The sequence below is a fragment of the Protopterus annectens genome, chromosome 4.part1 (genome assembly GCF_019279795.1).
Source record: "Protopterus annectens isolate FY-2018-M chromosome 4.part1, PAN1.0, whole genome shotgun sequence".
Taxonomy (NCBI): Eukaryota; Metazoa; Chordata; order Ceratodontiformes; family Protopteridae; genus Protopterus; species Protopterus annectens.
In genome coordinates this window covers 671,180,206-671,199,718 of record NC_056734.1, presented here as the reverse complement: position 1 = coordinate 671,199,718, position 19,513 = coordinate 671,180,206, and positions in this window count along the sequence as shown.

The following is a 19,513-nucleotide window of genomic DNA, read 5'->3' as shown; positions in this document are numbered from 1 at the left end:
GAACTAATAATATATACAGGTGCAAGGGAGCAGGGGGTTGCTGCATTGCAAAAGTGCTTTTTTTTTTTTTTTTTTTTTTTTTTAACTGTGAAAGCTAGTGTTGCACATTGCCAACTTTTTAAGAGTAGTACTGGTGCAACACGGCTTAGTTTGATTAGTTGTTTCAACTATTTCAACAAAATCTATTTCAACTCCAAAGCCAATCTATATGTAGATAGGCAAACATCAAAGTAAACTAGTATACAAATGTCTAAAACATTAAAATGTGCTATTAATGAGAGCAATTCACCATTTATATTAATGAGTTCTGTCTCACATCAAGAAAATGAAACAAAATAATATTCCCAATTTTCTTCTAATGATATCAGTCCTTTTATTTTTTAAGACGGATGTGGCTCTCACCAGGCTGGATAAGGAGAAAGTCACGGTTAGGTGTCTGTCAGGTGCCAGAATCTGCCATATCACACATGCACTCAAGTCTCTCAACAACAGGTACTGTTATGCAGGGCCGGCCTTAGCCGAAATGGTGCCCTAGGTGAAGTAATGCTCGAGCGCCCCTTAAGCCCAGTGGCGGCTGGTGACTTCAAATCACAGGGGGGCTGCAGGAGACGCTGAATGGGCGGGGTCAAAGGGAAGGGGTGTGGTCAACCATAAAGGGGAGGAGCTATGCACAAAACCACAAAAAATCTAACTTTAATTAAATACGCTGCCCTGGGTGGCAAACCATCATTATGAAAGTCCAATCAAGACAAAAATAAGTGTAGAAGAATAAAAATATTTCAATGCATTGGCTGCATGACAGCTTACTTAATATCTAGATGGAAACAAAAGGTTGTGAGGCATGAAAAAATAAATTACTTTTAAATACATTACTGGAATGCCAGTCAAAATCAAGTATAAGAAAACCAGAAGCACTCAACTCAAACCACTTCTCCTTGCACTGCAGTTCTAATTATAATATATTCAGCTTTATTAAAGTACCAAGCAACATGCTGAAAGTAGAAATCTATGTGATGCCCCCACTTGTAAAAATGTTTCTTATCCAAAAAGACCTGCTGCCTGACAACTTGTTTCATGGGGAAAACATGATAAAAGTAAAAATGAAAAGCAAACAAGAAACAAGCTCAAGATACATTGCTTAAAGGATTACTGTACAGGTTATGGACCACACATGATTGGCATTCTGTTTAGTTTACGGGTAAAGCCTGTAGAGATGACTGGAAGTCTCCAACAAGTGTAATGAGCTTTTTAAAATAATGGAATCCTGTCCTTTAATACCCAAGGCTTATACATTATCTAGTCAAGTATTCTCTGCATGGCAACAACAGAAAGGCTTTCGATGTTGGCAATTCTTTAACAGTATGCTTATTAAAGCTTACTTGCATCTTACGATGTCAGACAAGCTTACCTTATGGTCATTAAAGCATTGCTACTTAAACACAGAGCAACAGGCACTTTGAGTAATAAGCATAAATCAACAGTACAAAAATATGACAGAAACCAGACCATTCTGCAAAATCAAGGACAGATGAAAAGCCACTGTAGTACTTATGCAGTGTGTCCTCCCCATCCAAGGTAGATACAACTACTCCTTGCCTTGCTTGGACACATCCAGAGTCACTACATGGGGAGTGGGGTGCAACAAGCATGTCACAATTTGAAATCTCTCTGGCTGACTGTGATGGCCCTGACACATTTGTCATACCTCTCAACTTCAAGAGCAAGAAATCTGGACAAAGCCATACACAGAAGTGGGACAAAGGCACAACAATAAGGACAATTTTTAAATATTGCTCTAATAAACTTAGAAAGATAATAGAATAGGTCTTGCATTAGTATGAATTTTCTGAAGGGTATAAAATCTGAAACTCAAATGTCTGTCATTTTCTAACTTCAGTCTTTAGTGATTTGTCACTAATTTGCCAAAAACACAATTTTATGAAAAATGGACCAAAAGTGTGATGCATAAATATAAAATAGACACACAATACAGCTTCTACCTGTCAAAGAAGAGACACTTTAATATTAGTACTGCTACCTTGAGCAGCTGACAAAATAAAAGAATCTACATGCATTTCAAGTAATCTATAACTTTGATTATTACAGTTATTTCTTAATTGTAAACCCTCCATGTTTTCTTCCAAAATTGCTATTTTGGAGGGATTATTAGGGGAAGAGCAACATTTTGAGCCAAAATTGGGGACAGTTGAGAGGTTGGCTATGCCTAATTCTATAAAGCAATTTATTTGCATGTACCTCTCAACCTGTTAATGCAGTAAATCTGAACAAGGCCAAATATATTGGGGCACATATAAACAGTACTAAAATTGCTCTTGTATAAATTGAGACAGTTGATAGAACGGCTCTTACTTTAACATGCATTTTTATGAAGGTTATGAAGTCTGAAACTTATTATTTAGTGACTTCTGGCAAATCATTTAGGAATTAAAACTACAAATTTTATGAACAACAAACCAAAAATAAGAAGCAAAAATCTATTCATTCTTTGAAAATCTGGACAGTTGGGAGGTATAGTTCAGCTGGGCCTGTCTGAGTTTGCTGCCCTTCCCCGACAAAATAATGGTTGAACTGGAGCCTCTGCAGCCATTCCAATTAACCATTACTTGGCTATTTCACTCCATTTACCATAAACACTAATGTGCATACTGCTTTACTTCAATGATTGGACTTCATTTGAAAGTTTTATTTTGTATTTTACAGCACAAACATTAAGTCATCTGTTAAACAAAGCAATGCAGTCTCACAATGAAAACTTAGCATTAAAACTTCTCTGCCCTTGAAACTCACATTCATTGAAACAGCATTGAAACCCACATTCAAAGAAAATACATTTTGCCAGTGGCAGATAAAGATTAATTTTGGGCTGTTTTCGAATCATAGGCCCCTTGCATATGAAACATACATGTGCTCTTTGATACACCTTCCTCATTGTACTAAAAATTATATTCCTTGTACAATACAGTACACTTGTTAGAGGGTGTTTTAAATTTGTTTTGAACATTTTCCAGTAAGCAATGAAACAAAACATATGCACCCATAATGGCAAAACTGCCCAGTTGAGAACATTTATCATAAAAAATGTGTACTCAGACTTCCACAGTCCACCATTATTAGTAAATATACACAATTCTACAGTCCACCATTATTAGTAAATATGCACAATTCCACAGTCCACCATTATTAGTAAATATGCACAATTTCACAGTCCACCATTATTAGTAAATATGCACAATTCTACAGTCCACCATTATCAGTAAATATGCATAATTCTACAGTGCACCTTTATCAGTAAATATGCACAATTCTACAGTCCATATTTAGTGAATTCAGTTCTTGCCATAGCTGTCAACCTTAGCACAAAACCTGGGAAGCCAATAATGGGGAATACAGTCCCAAAAATAGGGACAAATTTAAAATATTCATCTTATAAACTTAGAAAATTGCTAGAAAAAAGGTTGTGCTACTATGTATTCTGAAGAACATGAAGTTTGAAATTCAAATGCCGGTCAATTTTACTGCGGACAGAACAAAAACAATTTTCAGCAGAGGCAGGGATTAATACTGCAGACACGTCTTTGTAAAATGGCAGGGCATCAGAGCAAATCCACACAAACACAGAGAGGAGATGCAGACTCCACACAGAAGCCACCCCAACCAAGAATCAAACCAGAAAACCTATAGCTGTGAGGCAACAATACTACCACTGCACCATCAAATCTGCAAGGAATTAAACATTCAGAAACCTGAAGTCTGAAATTCAAATGCCTGTCAATTTTACTGCGGACAGAACAAAACAATTTTCAGCAGAGGCGAGGGATTAATACTGCAGACACGTCTTTGTAAAATGGCAGGGCATCAGAGCAAATCCACACAAACACAGAGAGGAGATGCAGACTCCACACAGAAGCCACCCCAACCAAGAATCAAACCAGAAAACCTATAGCTGTGAGGCAACAATACTACCACTGCACCATCAAATCTGCAAGGAATTAAACATTCAGAAACCTGAAGTCTGAAATTCAAATGCCTGTCAATTTTACTGCGGACAGAACAAAAACAATTTTCAGCAGAGATGCAGGGATTAATACTGCAGACACGTCTTTGTAAAATGGCAGGGCACCAGAGCAAATCCACACAAACACAGGCAGGAGATGCAGACTCCAAACAGAAGCCACCCCAACCAAGAATCAAACCAGAAAACCTATAGCTGTGAGGCAACAATACTACCACCGCACCATCAATTATGCAAGGAATTAAACATTCAGAAACCTGAAGTCTGAAATTCAAATGCCTGTCAATTTTACTGCGGACAGAACAAAACCAATTTTCAGCAGGGATTAAAACTGCAGACACGTCTTTGTAAAATGGCAGGGCACCAGAGCAAATCCACACAAACACATGGAGGAGATGCAGACTCCACACAGAAGCCACCCCAACCAAGAATCAAACCAGAAAACCTATAGCTGTGAGGCAACAATACTACCACTGCACCATCAAATACGCAAGGAATTAAACATTCAGAAACCCTTAAGTCTGAAATTCAAATGCCTATCAATTTTATTTAACATTTTTAATCAGGACAGTCTGACTTGGAACAAATAAACAATTTTCAGCAGAGGCCCAGGAAGAAATAATGCAGACATGTCTTTGTAACATGGGAGGGCACAAAAGCAAACCCACACAAACACAGGAGAAGATACAGACCCCACAAAGAAGGAACCCCAGCCAAGAATCAAACCCAAGAACCTACAGCTGTGAGGCAACAATGCTACTACTACACCATCAAATATCAAGCATTGCAACATTTACAAACCACAGATATTATGAGGAACAGATCAGATCGAATATGAGGTAAAAATCTGAAATTTTTTTACAAATGGTGGTGGGTAGGGAACTCAAGTCTTTAACACCTGCATACAGGGTTCAAGCCTGAGGCATTCCCTACCACACCACCTGGGGCATTTTCACACACACACACACACACACACACACACACACACACACACACACACACACACACACACACACACACCATACACACCATACACAAACTCCAGTAAAGCACAAGCACCATACACAAACTCCAGTAAAGCACAAGCACCATACACACACATTGTAAATTAAAAAGCACAAACTCAATAAAAATAAAAAGGCACCTTACCTGAATGAATACATCCAGAATGTCCGTACATACATCCTTCCTTCCCGCGCAATACTGAAGACCCGCGAGATCCCAATGCTCCTTGCCGACGAGATCCCTAAGGCTCTGTCCCGAGTCCCTGCTGCTCCTCTTGCAGTCCGGACGCGTCCTATACTCCTGGCGGGTCTGTGCACTGTAAAAGTGCACAGACGTCTCCTTGTGTCCCTCTATGGGGACAGCCGGGCTGCCTTGAGCATGCGCATAGACCGATAAGTCGGGACTCGGTCTATCGCATGTGAAATCCTTGAAATTTAAAAATATTTTTTTTTATTTTTCATTTGTTTTTCTTGCTTTTTTATTTTTGAGGGGGCTGCAGTCCGGCAGCCCTATGCCACGAGCCGCCCCTGCTTAAGCCCCACCCACACCACACTCATGAAACACCCCTATTTGAACCACACCCACTGGGTCATTCCCCAAGAAAGCCACTCCAGTCATTTTCTTAAATTATTTAAATGCATAGGAAGAGCAAGATACCTTGTAATGTAATTAAACTGCAGCCCTTTAGGGGGTAAAGTTAGCACTGAACCTATCTGCCAGGATGTTGGCAATCAGTTGTTTCTGTATATTTAGTGCCATTGCACTGCAACTCAGAGCAGATCTGAGTGTTACCATTGAGATTCTTGACATAACTATAGAATGCTTTGTGGTTGTCTTTAGAAACAGTGACGATTTTGTTTTCGTAACTAGCTTTGGAGGATTTTATGAGGGATCTCAGCTTCTTACTGAGGCTGACCAGGGAGTTCATCCAATCATGGGATTTTACTCTCTTTTGCAGCAGTTTCTTTCTTCTGTTGTAGAGTTTGTTTATGGCAGGGGACCACCAGATTCGCTTCCTTTTTTTGGAGGACAGCATCTTGGTTCTGTTTGGGATCGCATGATCCATGCGCTCATGTAAGTGCTTATAAAGTGCATTTGTGTAGGATTCAGCACTTGCACCTCTATTGTCCATCTGCATGTGTGTTGTGAAGTTTGCCACTTCTGTCTTAAGAAGAGTGAAGTTGGCTTTGGAGAAATTTTTTATGGTTGTTTCCCTAATGGGGGTGGGATATGGATGTCTAGGGTGATTAGCTTGTGGTCGGATGACCAGGTCTAGGATATTGCTGCCCCTGGTGGGGGTGTGGATAAGTTGATCGAAGGCATTGGAATTTATGAATTCCAGAAAACATTGAGCAAAAGAGTTGGTACACTAGTAGTTTTCCCAGTTAATGGTGGGGTAGTTAAAATCGCCCATTATTAGGGTGTTAAGTTGTACCCTAATATTTTCCAGTGCATCAAGAAATGAGGAGTGGGAATCCTGGGGCAAGGTGTGGGGGATCTGTAGCAAGCTACAGTTTGGATTGCGGTCTTGCCCAGACTTAGTTGCACTTGGATAATCTCGGATGCCTTATGCTGAGCAACTAGCCTGGAGGTGTGGATATCCTAAATGAATATGGACATGCCTCCACCTTTAGTGTTTCGGTCCAGGTTAGGTGGCTGAAAGTTGTGGTATGAATTATAGCCTGGTAATGCAGGGGTGCTCTCTGGAGCCTTGAACCAGTCACTGCACAGATGTCGATGTTCTCCATTTTAAGGACTACCTCGAGTGAGTGCATTTTGAGGTTTGGACTTCTAGCATTGAGTAGCATTACCCTCAGATTTTGCTTGCTTGTACCTGTTATGGTGGTAAATTTGTCATTTGAACTTTGACTAAAAAAGGTACTATAGGGGTGGCAAGAGCCTTAGCTAGTATCCAGAATCCCAAGGGTGACACGTGCAGGCCATCTCTGACAAAGCATCGTGGTCTGTCAATCATGTCATCCTAGGCAGACAGATACTGGATCCCCTTAGAGTGACACCAGAAGCTTAGCCAAATATTGAAGTCAATCATTTTGTCCTTGTACTGTGGTATCATTCTGGGTGATGGCAGGATGCTACTCAGGGTTAGGGTCATACCTGCTTGGGCTACAAGATCGGAGAACTCCTCCATGTCTCTCCATGTAGTCCAGGGAGGTAAACAATTACTCTTAGCTATAGACTCCAGCAGTAACATGCTCTGCCACTTCTCTTCATACGTAACGGACGCAGGACAGTAAACCTATGTGCAAATGACACCTTTTGAAAGGATAATACACTGTTATGGGTTACAGAAGCATGAACGTTAGTGGGCTGCCCATCTTGTAAATTTTCCAATATTAATTATCAAGGTGGTTGTGACATACTTGTGCATAATTTTAACCATCATTCACCCAAAAACAATCACAAATAACCTAGCCAAGCTAGTCTCCACTATACCTTAAACCTGTGCTATAGTGGAGGCCCATGAGACATTTGCAAATGGCCTCTTAAGGACATATAAGTGTTTTAGTACATGACCAGTGAATGCCCATTGAATTAAGTCAGTTTGAGTGCATTCAAGCAAATAAAACCAAGCCCCATTAGCTGTAGACATGCCAGGATTCTGACCTGGTCAGGGCATTAAATTGCCTGACTACACTTTATTACAAACACAGAGCTTAAAAGTCAATGCTTTGCAACCTGTCAGTGGGAAGTTTTGATTTATTGGCCTGAACATACTTACATACTTTTAGTTGAAACACTAGTGTCTCCTTAAGAGGTAACTTGCACATACCCCATGGGCCTCCACTACAACAAATATAAAGTATTACTCAGTTTAGACTCTAGCTTGACTGTGTCTTTCTTGTAGTTACAACAGGTGGTACAAAAAGAAGAGAAAAAAATACAATGCAGACAAACCAATGTCAAGATCCAGTTCTCACACAAAAATACTGAAAAGTGCCAAAACATTAAGACATAAATTAAATTAGACAATGAGTTACTACTGCATAAAGCGGGTTACTACGGTTCACAAAAAGGATAACCAATTGTAAAAATTATTAAACAGTGATCCTACTGCACACATCCATAAAGGGGTCTGACTGTGGCACCATTCAAAAAACGCCTGATCTAGGATAACACACTCAGATGATAAGGCTTTGTGTGTGTTTTGTTCTGATACAGCGCAATTGTTTTGCAGTGCAGTGAAATCTTTATATTTTACATCCAGAGAGAGCATACAATCAGTTCACAAAATGCACTCAACACAGACAGATATCCTACAGCTAATCACAGAACCCTGTAATTAAAATAATAACATGCACTGCTACCCCAAAAGCCATAGAAAGCTAGAGAAAGCAAACTATTCCTCAATCGAAACACAGCACAACAGATATCCTATTTACATACTCTCTTGTTAGAATTCATCTCCTTATACTACCAATGCAGTGTGCACATATTTCAAGTAAATGCCCACATTCAATAACATAAAGCTAATCATGGCAGTATCAAGAAAAAAAATGCCATAGGAACACACATGTAAACACTACCGCCTGCTCAGTCTCTGGAATGGAAAGGGGAGTGTTAATACTGCAAACGTGCGTGCAAGTATAAAATTCAGTTATCGTGCACACTTGCACATCTAAGCATCTGCTTTTCCAAGAGAAATAAATTACACGTACAAAAGGATAATAATAAAGATCATACTATCTTCCTTGCTTTGTAGAAACCAAGGCCTACATATGCCATAAAAAATGTACTTTTACCCGCAATCAATAAACTTATTAAACATGAAGAAACACACAAAATAACCAATATGCATTTTAAAACAAATCTCCTTCCAACACCATCAAATATTTACAAAAAATACTTTTACAATGAACAATACCAGAAAAAAATAGAAGATTCCCACACCAGTGCTTGCAAATTCCATACACATTCATACACACATACTTTCTCTCACATACAGAAACCCAGTTTAAACTACACAAACACACACACGAATACACTTACCTTCTTTTTAAACAAAATGCCCACACACATACACATGGAATTAATCCCTCTCTTAAAGTGCTTGTTTAATTTTTGCGCGCCACCATAGAACGTCTTTACATCAGTGTCATGTGTCGGTGTGCATGCGTATGATGCGCATGTACTTCTTAAAGGTACTGGGTGGAACGAGATTTTTTTTTTTTTTTTTTTTAGCCTCCTGGCCACACTGTACGTATAAAAGTGGGAGGGCACTCGCCACTCCGCGTCATCCAGTGCGCGGCGCCCTATGGTTTATTTATTCATTTTAATGTACTTTCGTATTATGCGTTCGCATAATAAGAAAAGTAAATTATTTAAAATAAATAAATAAATGAGCGCAAACTGCGCTCTTTACTAGGCCGGCCTGTATAGCGCCCTAGGCGGTCGCCTAGTTCGCCTATGCCTAAGGCCGGCCGTGCTGTTATGACTCTGCCATAGTCCATGTTGGGGTGAACGACTTGAGACGTACCTCCCTGGACTATATGAAGAGAGATATGATTGAGCTTGTTGAATGTGTATCCCAGGCAGGTATGTCCATAGGCTTAAGCAGCATTCTACCGTCACCCAGAATGATGCCTCAATACAAACAGAAAATGATCGACTTTAACAATTGGCTTAGTTTCTGGTGTCATTTCAGGGGGATCCAGTACATGACAGCCTTGAAAGATATGATCGACAGACCAGGATGCTTTGCTAGGTATGGCCTGCATCTGTCTCACTTGGGCTTCAGGCTTCTGGCAAAAGCCCTTGCCTCCCCCATAGTGCCTTTTTTAGGAACAGTCCTGAGGTCATTAAAACCTACATAAAAATTTCAACAAAACACAAATTAAAGGTCATGCTGCTAAACACTAGGAGTGTAAACAAGAAACTGCACTCATTGCAAGCATTCTTAATCCTGGAAGATGGTGACATTTGTGCAGTCACAGGAACCTGGTTCAAAGCTGCAGACAGCACCCCGGCCTTGCCTGGTTACTCATCCTATCATGCATTCAGACCCCAAACTGTAGGTAGCAAAGCCAAAGGAGGTGGAGTTTCAATATATATTACAGATATACACCCGTCCAGGTTGGTCAAACAATATGACACACAGGAGACACTTCAGGTGTAGTTAACCGTGGACAAGACCCCTATTCAAATCATAGCCCCCAAACTTGACTCGCTGCCCACTCCACCTATCTAGACCTCTTCGAATCTATCAAGATTCAACCCTTTACCCTGATCCTGGGAGACTAACTACTCAACCATAGATTGGAAAACCTACTCATGCCAGAATGCAAATATCCAGAGATTCCTCGAGTATATCAATGCAAATGCTTGGAACAGCTAGCCAATACCCCTACAACAGGTGATAATATCTTGGATTTGGTATTAACCAACATGAGTAACCACTGCAGCACCCTTACAGTATCATCCTCCCTGGTAAGAACTGACCATAAAGCAGTCACTTTCGAAGTCAGCATCTCCCCTGACCCACCCCCCACCTCTAGCTAGGGTGAAACAAAAAAAACTTCACCAAAGCTGATTACAACCTCCTCAGGGATGGCATAAACAGCTTCACAGCCCCCTCCCCCCTCTGGTGGAACTGGCACCAATGTCCAAATCTACAGCAAAGTACTATACGAGCACTTGCATAGATGCATGGAATCAGGAATACCTGACAGGACAAAATCATCCTCTGCAAGGAAGAGGAAACCTGTCTGGTGGACATCTGCAATAAATAAACTATATAACAAAAGGAAAAAATTGCTGTCCAGGACCAAGAAGGAGCAGGTGGCCAATTGGAAGCAATCTCTCCTTAGACTGAATAAGCAAATAAGAGCACAAGTGAAATCTTCTAAAGCGAACTTCAAGTCCATATTGGCCACATCTACTACAGACCTTCTTCACATATGTTCACAATCTCAAAGGAAACACCCAGATCTGTTCTGAACTGTTGGTCAAGGACACCACATACACAAATGCTGTAGATATAGCCAACCTACTGGCTGACAGATTCAGCGAAAACATCGCCTCTCTGTCCCCCCATCAGTAAATCAGGAAATCCCCAGCACCTGCCCCTCTCCCCTTATCTCTAGGGAACATGTCATCACTGCCCTCTCAAAGGCAAAAAATTCAGCCTGCATGGGACCCAATAACATTCCAGACTGCATCCCACATGAACTTGCAGCACCATTAGACAATCTATTCAACCAAAGCCTGAGTATCAGCTTTGTCCTAGCCAAGTGGAGGACAACCACTCATCACTTTACACAAAGGAGCAGCATCCACTGATCTGGGAAATTATAGACCCATCAGCCTAACTAGCCTGATCTGCAAAGCCATGGGACGGATTATCATGGACCTCATTAACACTGACATTGGCAACCTCCAAACACTTAACTCCACACAGTTTGGCTTTGTCAAGGGGAGGTCATGTCTGTTAACTCTGGTCGACTTCTTTGAGACAGTCACCTCACCAAAGCCATGGATGAAGGAAAGATGGTGCACACCACCTACCTTCACCTGGCCAAAGCCTTTGACACTTTTCCCCACTCAGGCATAATAGATAAGCTCTCTCAAGTAGACATCAATCCATATGTTATCAAATGGGTAGCAAACTGGGTCATTGATAGAACCGACAATCAAAATAGGGGAAGCCACCTCAAGCAGTAGACCAGTAACTAGTGGCATACCCCAGGGATCGGTCATTGTTATTCAGGATATACTTCTCCGAGGTGCAAGCCAAAACAAGTGGGATATGACTGACAAAGTTTGCAGATGACTGCAAGCTGGGTGCGGTCATCAATTCCCCAAGTGATGTGGACATCCTCCAAGAAGGTCTCACCCAAACAAATGACTGGTGCCAGAAACATGGTCTCAAGCTGAATGCCAAAAAATGCATCATCATCCCCTTTGAGGAGAGTGACGTCCCTGCATATTATCACATTAATAACAATGTCCTAAGCACACAATCAGTCGTGCGAGATTTGGGCAACCTAACTTTTGACCACCATGTTGCTTCCGTTGTATGGAAAGCTTTCTATGTGGCCCACCTCATAAGTAAGGGTATTTCATCTAGCGACAAGGAAGTCATAACATCCCTGTATTCTTCCCTTATTAGGCCAATTATTGAGTAAAACGCCCCCTTCAGCATGCACCTCACAAAGGACATGCAGCAGCTAGAGACACCACAGAGGTTCTTCACCAGAAGAATCCAGGGCCTCAAACATGTGCCCTACACAGATGGGCTAAATGCCCTATCCCTCTACTCAGTTTCATACAGACTCCTCAGAGGTGACCTCTGTCTGGCATACAAAGCAATCTCAGACCCCACCCTGATGGGACTGCTGCATATCCGCAAATCAAGCTCCACTCAAGTAACCTGCACACGCGACCTCAATCTGGTCAAACACAGCATCAATGGGACCGGATGGTGTCCCCGGCTGTGTGCTACACGAGCTAAATGAGGAATTAACCCCGCACATAAGGCAGCTGTTTAATCTCAGCCTTACCACAGGATAAGTGCCCAAGTAGTGGCATACGGCAACTGTGGTCCCATTCCACAAAGGCGGCGCCTCTATGGACCCTGGTAATTACCGCCCCATAAGCTTAACAAGTCTAGTCTGCAAAGCTATGGAGAGGATCATAATGGAGCTCATAAACAAAGATATAGGGGACTTGCAGACATTGGACCCGACCCAGTTTGGCTTTGTCAAGGGAAGATCATGCCTTTTGAACTTGGTCGACTTCTTCGAAACAGTCACCAAGGCCATTGATGAGGGAAAGGCAGTCCATACAGCCTACCTTGACCTTGCAAAGGCTTTCGACACAATACCCCACTCGGGTATTGTAGAAAAACTTACCAGCTTAAATGTAAACCCACATGTCACAAGATGGGTTGCAAACTGGCTTAAGGACAGAACCCACAGGGTTAGAGTTGCTGGCGCTGTGTCAGACTCCAAGCCGGTTACAAGTGGTGTCCCACAGGGCTCGGTCCTTGGCCCCTATTGTTTGGCATCTACTTCTCAGAAGTACAGGCCAGCATGGGAGGACTTTGGCTGACAAAGTTTGCAGACGACTGCAAACTGGGCGCCATAGTGGAAAGTGCATCGGACACGGATATCCTTCAGAAGGGACTCACGGAAACAGATAGCTGGTGCCAGAGCCATGGCCTGAAGTTAAACGCCAAAAATGTATAGTCATACCCTTCGGGAAAAACAAGGTAACCCCAAGCTACCATATAGGTGGCAATCCACTAAGCACAGAAGAGGTTATCAGGGATCTGGGGACCCAGGTTGACAGTGGCCTTTCTTTTGACACTCACATTGCTAAAGTGGTTAGAAAGACCTTCTACATTGCCCACCTGATCATGAAGGGATTCACATCCAGATCTAGTGAGGTCATTGTTCCCCTGTACTCTTCACTTATCAGACCAATGATCGAGTACAATGCCCCATTCGGGATGTATCTCACCAGACATCTGCAGCAATTGGAGAGACCCCAAAAGTTCCTCACCAAAAGGATAAAGGGACTCCAAAATCTGTCATATGCTGCCAGATTGAAGAAACTCCAGCTCTATTCAGTCGCATACCGTCTGCTCAGAGGTGACATGTGCCTGACATACAAGGCCATGTCCAACCCGGAATTAATGGACATGCTCCGCCTCAAAAATCCAAATCCACCAAAACCACTAGAGCAAGCGACTTAAACCTTAGCACGGATATAAATAGGACGTGCTGGAGGGATAGATTTATCACTCAGAGACTCCCTATGCTGTGGAATAAAATCCCGGTCCATGTGAGGCAGAGCACCTCGCTGACTCTGTTCAAGAGAAATCTAGACCTGTGGATGGGAGATCGTAGGTTTACCCCGGGAATCATCTCTGTGTCACTGCTGGACAGAGGCACAACTAATGGGCACAGTATTTTTTCATATAAGGGGTGGCATAAGCCACAAAAATTTGGGCTAGGCTTATAAATGCCTTAGGGCAGATAGCCTAGTATAAACCCATGAACCTATGAACATAGGACTTGGCAGGACAGATTTGTGTACCAGAGACTCCATCTGTGGAATAGACTCCCTCTCCACGTCAAGCAGAGTACCTCTTTATCCCTTTTCAAACACAACCTGGATAACAGGATGGGAAACAGAAAATACACCTCTGGGATCCCACCAGTGTCCCTGCTGGACAGGGGCTTTGGGTGCTGACTTGTCTAAACATGGTCTAAACTCTTAGCTAGGCTTATAAGGGCCTCAGGGCCAATAGCCTAGTAACTTCCTATGATCCTATGAAGACTATAATCCAATATATCACTTTTGTGCCATCATTTACATATTATGTAGTGCCTTCCCATGATCGTGAGAATCAAAACATTTCAGACTGACATGGTTAAAATTAACTTTACTGTCTTCATGTACATTAATTTTACTGTGCATAGAATAGCACCCAAAAATTCTACTGCACATAAAGCTTTGCATATGGAGACTATATCCATTGTAGCATACACTGAACACTTTACCTAAGGTTGTATTACTTCAGTAGCACTACATACATTAACATAGACTTGATTATCTGGTAAAAATCAAGACTGTTTGCCCATTAAACACTGCGCCAAACACAAGTCCTATCTCGCCTTAAACAAAATCAGTTACCTTCCTACATTAATTCTGCTACACTTTGCTTAATAAAAATAATAAAGCTTGAAAGCTCTAACTAATCAAGTACAGAGTACCTTATCTGAGTCCACATTACTTGAGCTACATACAGTATCATACAGCAATTGATAGAGAAACTATAAAAGCTATATTGCTTCCATAGAAAACAAGTGTCCAAATATTTGCTAATGAAAAATAAAGTGAAATAATCCTCCTGCTTACATTTGGGCTACTGCTTCTGACTACATGCAAGTTTTTACTACTTAAGTTCTCACCAACTCATATTTATTACTTCAATAATGCTATCGATGTCCTTAGTCTCCCTCGTATTTTGTCTTCAATCTATACTAGCATCAGTGTTTTCTCTTGTGAAAACTGTTTTCAAAACCCATGTCCAAAGTGTAAGAGTTTACATTTTACTACTAGATATTCCAGTTCATAGTCTGGAATTGATGATCTTGCAGATCAGAGAACTCACAAAAAGTTTACTCTGCACCACAGTTCAGAAGCATTGATTTTTCAGTGCATACCCCTAGTTACATTCCACTCTCACAACCATATATATTGGAAAAACATAGCTTGACTATATGAATCTTTGCAGACAATGTGGTGTCTTTGTTCTTTAAAATCTTATTTAGATTTTCCATCTTTCCTACCAAGAAGCAAGCATCTTTTAATTTTATAACTGCAATGATCACTTGCAGAAATAAGCTTGGGAATGCACTGCCATGACTTCTTCCCATTTATGTGCAAGTAATTGATGGGGTTAGATGACAATTTTTGTATTTTTAATGTTCAGCAGCAATCCAAGCTTTTTTGCTTTCTTTCATCAACAGGGCTTTCAGCTTTTCCTCATTTTCATCAAGCAGAATGGTACACCTTCTGTATATTTGAAGTTGGTAGTATTTTCCCAGCAATTTTGGTTTCAGCGTCTGATTTATCTAATCCATCATTTTGCACAACATATCAAATGTATAAATAAGCATGGTGACAGAGCCTTGTCACACTTCTTTCCCGATCTTGAACCAGTTAACTCTCATGTTTAGTTCTAACAGCTGTTTCTTAGTCCTAAATAGAGATTCATCAAGGATGTAAATAAGGTGATTATCTCCAATTCTCACAGAAGGCAACAGTGGTGCAGCAGTTAGCGTTGTCGCCTCACAGCAAAGGGTTCTTCTGTTCGATTCTCAGCTGGAGTGCCTTCTGTGTGGAGTCTGCATGTCCTCCCCACAGTCGAGTGACGTTAAAGACATGCAGGTAGATGCTTGCGTGAATGGGTGTACCTTCTTTCAAGGTTGGGTGCCGGGCTGGCAACTCGGCACCATAAAAAAATCCACTGCCAATCATTAGTGGACAGGAGTGCCGCTGCGGCGACCCCTAACTGGGAAAAGCTGAAAGACAATTTATCTCCAATTCTCACAGAACTTTCCACAGTTTCTTTTATGGTACACACTATTTTTTTGTATGTTTCACACAAAGACTTTAGAGTAGATAACAGAGAAAAGGTGAACTCTCTTGCTTTTCCATATCCAGTGGATGCAGGCAATTTGTTCCATGATGTCTCTGCTCTTCCACAACTACTTTGTACACCTGTCAGTTCTCAGTATGCATACTGGGGAGTGCAACTTACAGTATCTTGAGCATGAACTTGTTAGCTTGTGAAAACTGCAACTTTCAAGAGCTTGAGTTCACTCCATCAATCCCCCCCCCCCCCCCTTTTGGGATTGGAATATAGAGGAGGAAAGCTTGACAATCAAAAGTTAATGGACAAAAAAGAAAATCAGGAAAAAAATGTGCGCATCCAGTTGTTGGACCATAGGGATCAGTACTCTATTCTCTCATTCCAGCAACACAGTTACAGAGCTGCTTGTAGTAATGCTACTGCCTTGTACTCATTCCACTTCTTCATAGGTTCATACTAGGCTATCTGCCCAAGGGCATTTATAAGCCTAGCCCATAGTTATTTGGCTTTCGCCATCCCTTTAGTTTGAATAAAACTATGCCTATTATTTTGCTGTGCCTCTGTCAAGCAGTGACACTGAAGTAATCCCTGGGGTATATCTGCGATCCCCCATCCATTGGTCAAGATTCCTCTTGAACAAGGCCAGCGAGGTGCTCTGCCTCACATGTACCGGGATTTTGTTCCACAGCATAGGGAGTCTCTGGGTGATGAATCTGTCCCTCCAGCATGTTCTATTAATAACCGTGTCAAGGTTTAAGTCTCCCGCCCTTGTGGTTCTGAGGGACCTAGATTTTTTGAGGTGAAGCATATTCATCAAATCAGGGTTTGACATGGCCTTATATGTCAGGCACAGGTCACCTCTGAGCAAGCGGTATGAGACTGAATAGAGCTGGAGTTCTTTCAGTCGGGCAGCATAAGACATATTTTTGAGACCCTTTATCCTTTTGGTGAGGAACTTTTGGGGCCTTTCCAGCTGCTGCAGGTGTCTGGTCAGATACATTCCGAATGGGGCATTGTACTCAATCATAGGTCTAATGAGTGATGAGTACAGGGGGGCGATGACCTCCCTTGATCTAGATGTGAATCCCTTCATGATCAGGTGGGCAATGTAGAAGGTTTTCCTAACTACTTTAGCAACATGAGTGTCAAACGAAAGGCTACTGTCAACCTGGGTCCCCAGATCCCTGATGACTTCTTCTGTGCTCAGTGGATTGCCACCTATATGGTAGCTAGGGGTAACCTTGTTTTTCCCGAAGGGTATGACTATGCATTTCTTGGCATTTAACTTTAGGCCATGGTTCTGGCACCAGTTATCCGTTTCTGTGAGGCCCTTCTGAAGGATATCTGTGTCAGATGTGTTTTCGACTATGGCGCCCAGTTTGCAGTCATCTGCAAACTTTGTCAGCCATAACCCTCCTGTGTTTGCTTGTACTTCAGAAAAGTAGATGCCGAACAAGAGTGGACCCAGGACTGAGCCCTGTGGGACACCACTTGTGACAGGCTTTGAGTCTGACATGGCTCCAGCAACTCTGACCCTGTGGGTTCTGTCACTTAGCCAGTTTGCAACCCATCTTGTGATGTATGGGTTTACATTCAAGTATAAACAAGTACACCTGTCAGTTCTCAGTATGCATACTGGGGAGTGCAACTTACAGTATCTTGAGCATGAACTTGTTGAACATCCTGAAAAAGATAAATTGAATTCTTGGGAGTTGAGTCACTTGTTTAGTTAGAAAAGGTGCTACAAAATGCCTTGACTTTTACCTTTTACCCAGGACTCTTGTCATAAGGGACTCCATTGTACTGCACACAAGTGAAAATATTTCTTGTGTTCATTCAGGGTGCAACCAATCTGAGGAAGGATACCTAAAGATGGGATCCAATAAGGATTTCTCCTTGGACATATTTTATACTCATTACTTATCAACAACATATCTTTGCTCTGCACTTGGTGAAACAAACACCCTATCTACTGATGTAGCCATATTGAGGTCACATTCCTCTATTAAGGCACAGGAGAAACTTGACAATGTTTGGAATTGACTTCCCAACAATAAATTATGAATTAATTTGAAAAAATGTACTGTGTGGTATATGGTGTTTTTTATAAACTTCCCAGCAATTTCAATATCCACATTACTAACTTTTGCAGTACCACACTTGGGCAGAGTAATCACCAAAGATAACAGTGTGTCGCAAGATCAATTGCTTTCAGTTTCCTTATGCAGGGAATGGACTGTCGACAAGGTTCTGGGTCAGTTCAAATTGGTTTATGGATTATCCAACAAAAAGTTGGCCACACTTTCTGAATGGTTTTGTTCCTCCAGATAGAATCTTAGCTGCCCGTGTATAAATAACCAGGGAGTGAGGGATCCGCTCCCCTGTTTTGTGGATTACAGAAAAAAAGTTGACAAATTAATAGATAGGCTCAGAGACAGCTCATTTACTACTGATGAAAGAGGGATTAGCCCCTAAGGAAACCCTATCCTCATGGAAGATAAGGAAAGGTGGGTTCACCATGAGGGCTTGCAATTCAAATTCTTCTGGCAGTGGTAAGACAAAGCAGGAGAAATGTTTTTCAGGTAGAGTTTTAGTGAAACAGAAGCTGCAGGTTCAAAAGGTGGCAAAGAAAGTTTTTCTAGAAGAAAATTCAGATCACAGGGAGGATAGCTTTTCTGTGAGGATTCAGATGAAAGATAAATTTTAAAAATGTCTGATCTCAATTCTACACAGCAAAGTAGGCAAGTGGGCCATGATGAAAGAATAGGCCAGACCAGTATTGAGTAACTCAAACATATATGACAGAAGAGTAGGTTTACTCCCCAAAAGGGGTCCTCATTCTTCTTGTGACACCTTATGAAAAAGTTTATCACTTGGAGATACAAGATTTTCTAGTGGTAGGTATTCTCTTCTCCAGGAGTACCTGATGCACATCTCTGAAGGTTGGTACCTGAAAAGAATTAAGATTCTATCACCCAAAATGTCAGAATGAGGGCCTGAAAGTTGGGGTGAATCATACAGCCTCTCTTCTGTGTGAGTGGCTTAACTGTGTGGGGTAACATGAACTGATTGCCTCTGGCCAGATGGAGCAGAAGGGAGAACCAATGCTACATGAGCCAAATGAGTGTCACTAGCAAGATTTTGGGTTTGTCTCTCTAGATCTTCAGGAGAACCTTTTGGATTAGAGGGAAGGTGTAGAGGGACTTCATCTCCCAGTTGAAGGACATAGCATCAGTTTTCCAGGCCTGGTTACAAGGAGTCCTGGAGCAGAACAATCTGGAGTTGTCTGTTCTGTTTGGAGACAAAATGATTTGTTTGAGGAGTACCACATTTGTGAACCTATGTCCAAAATG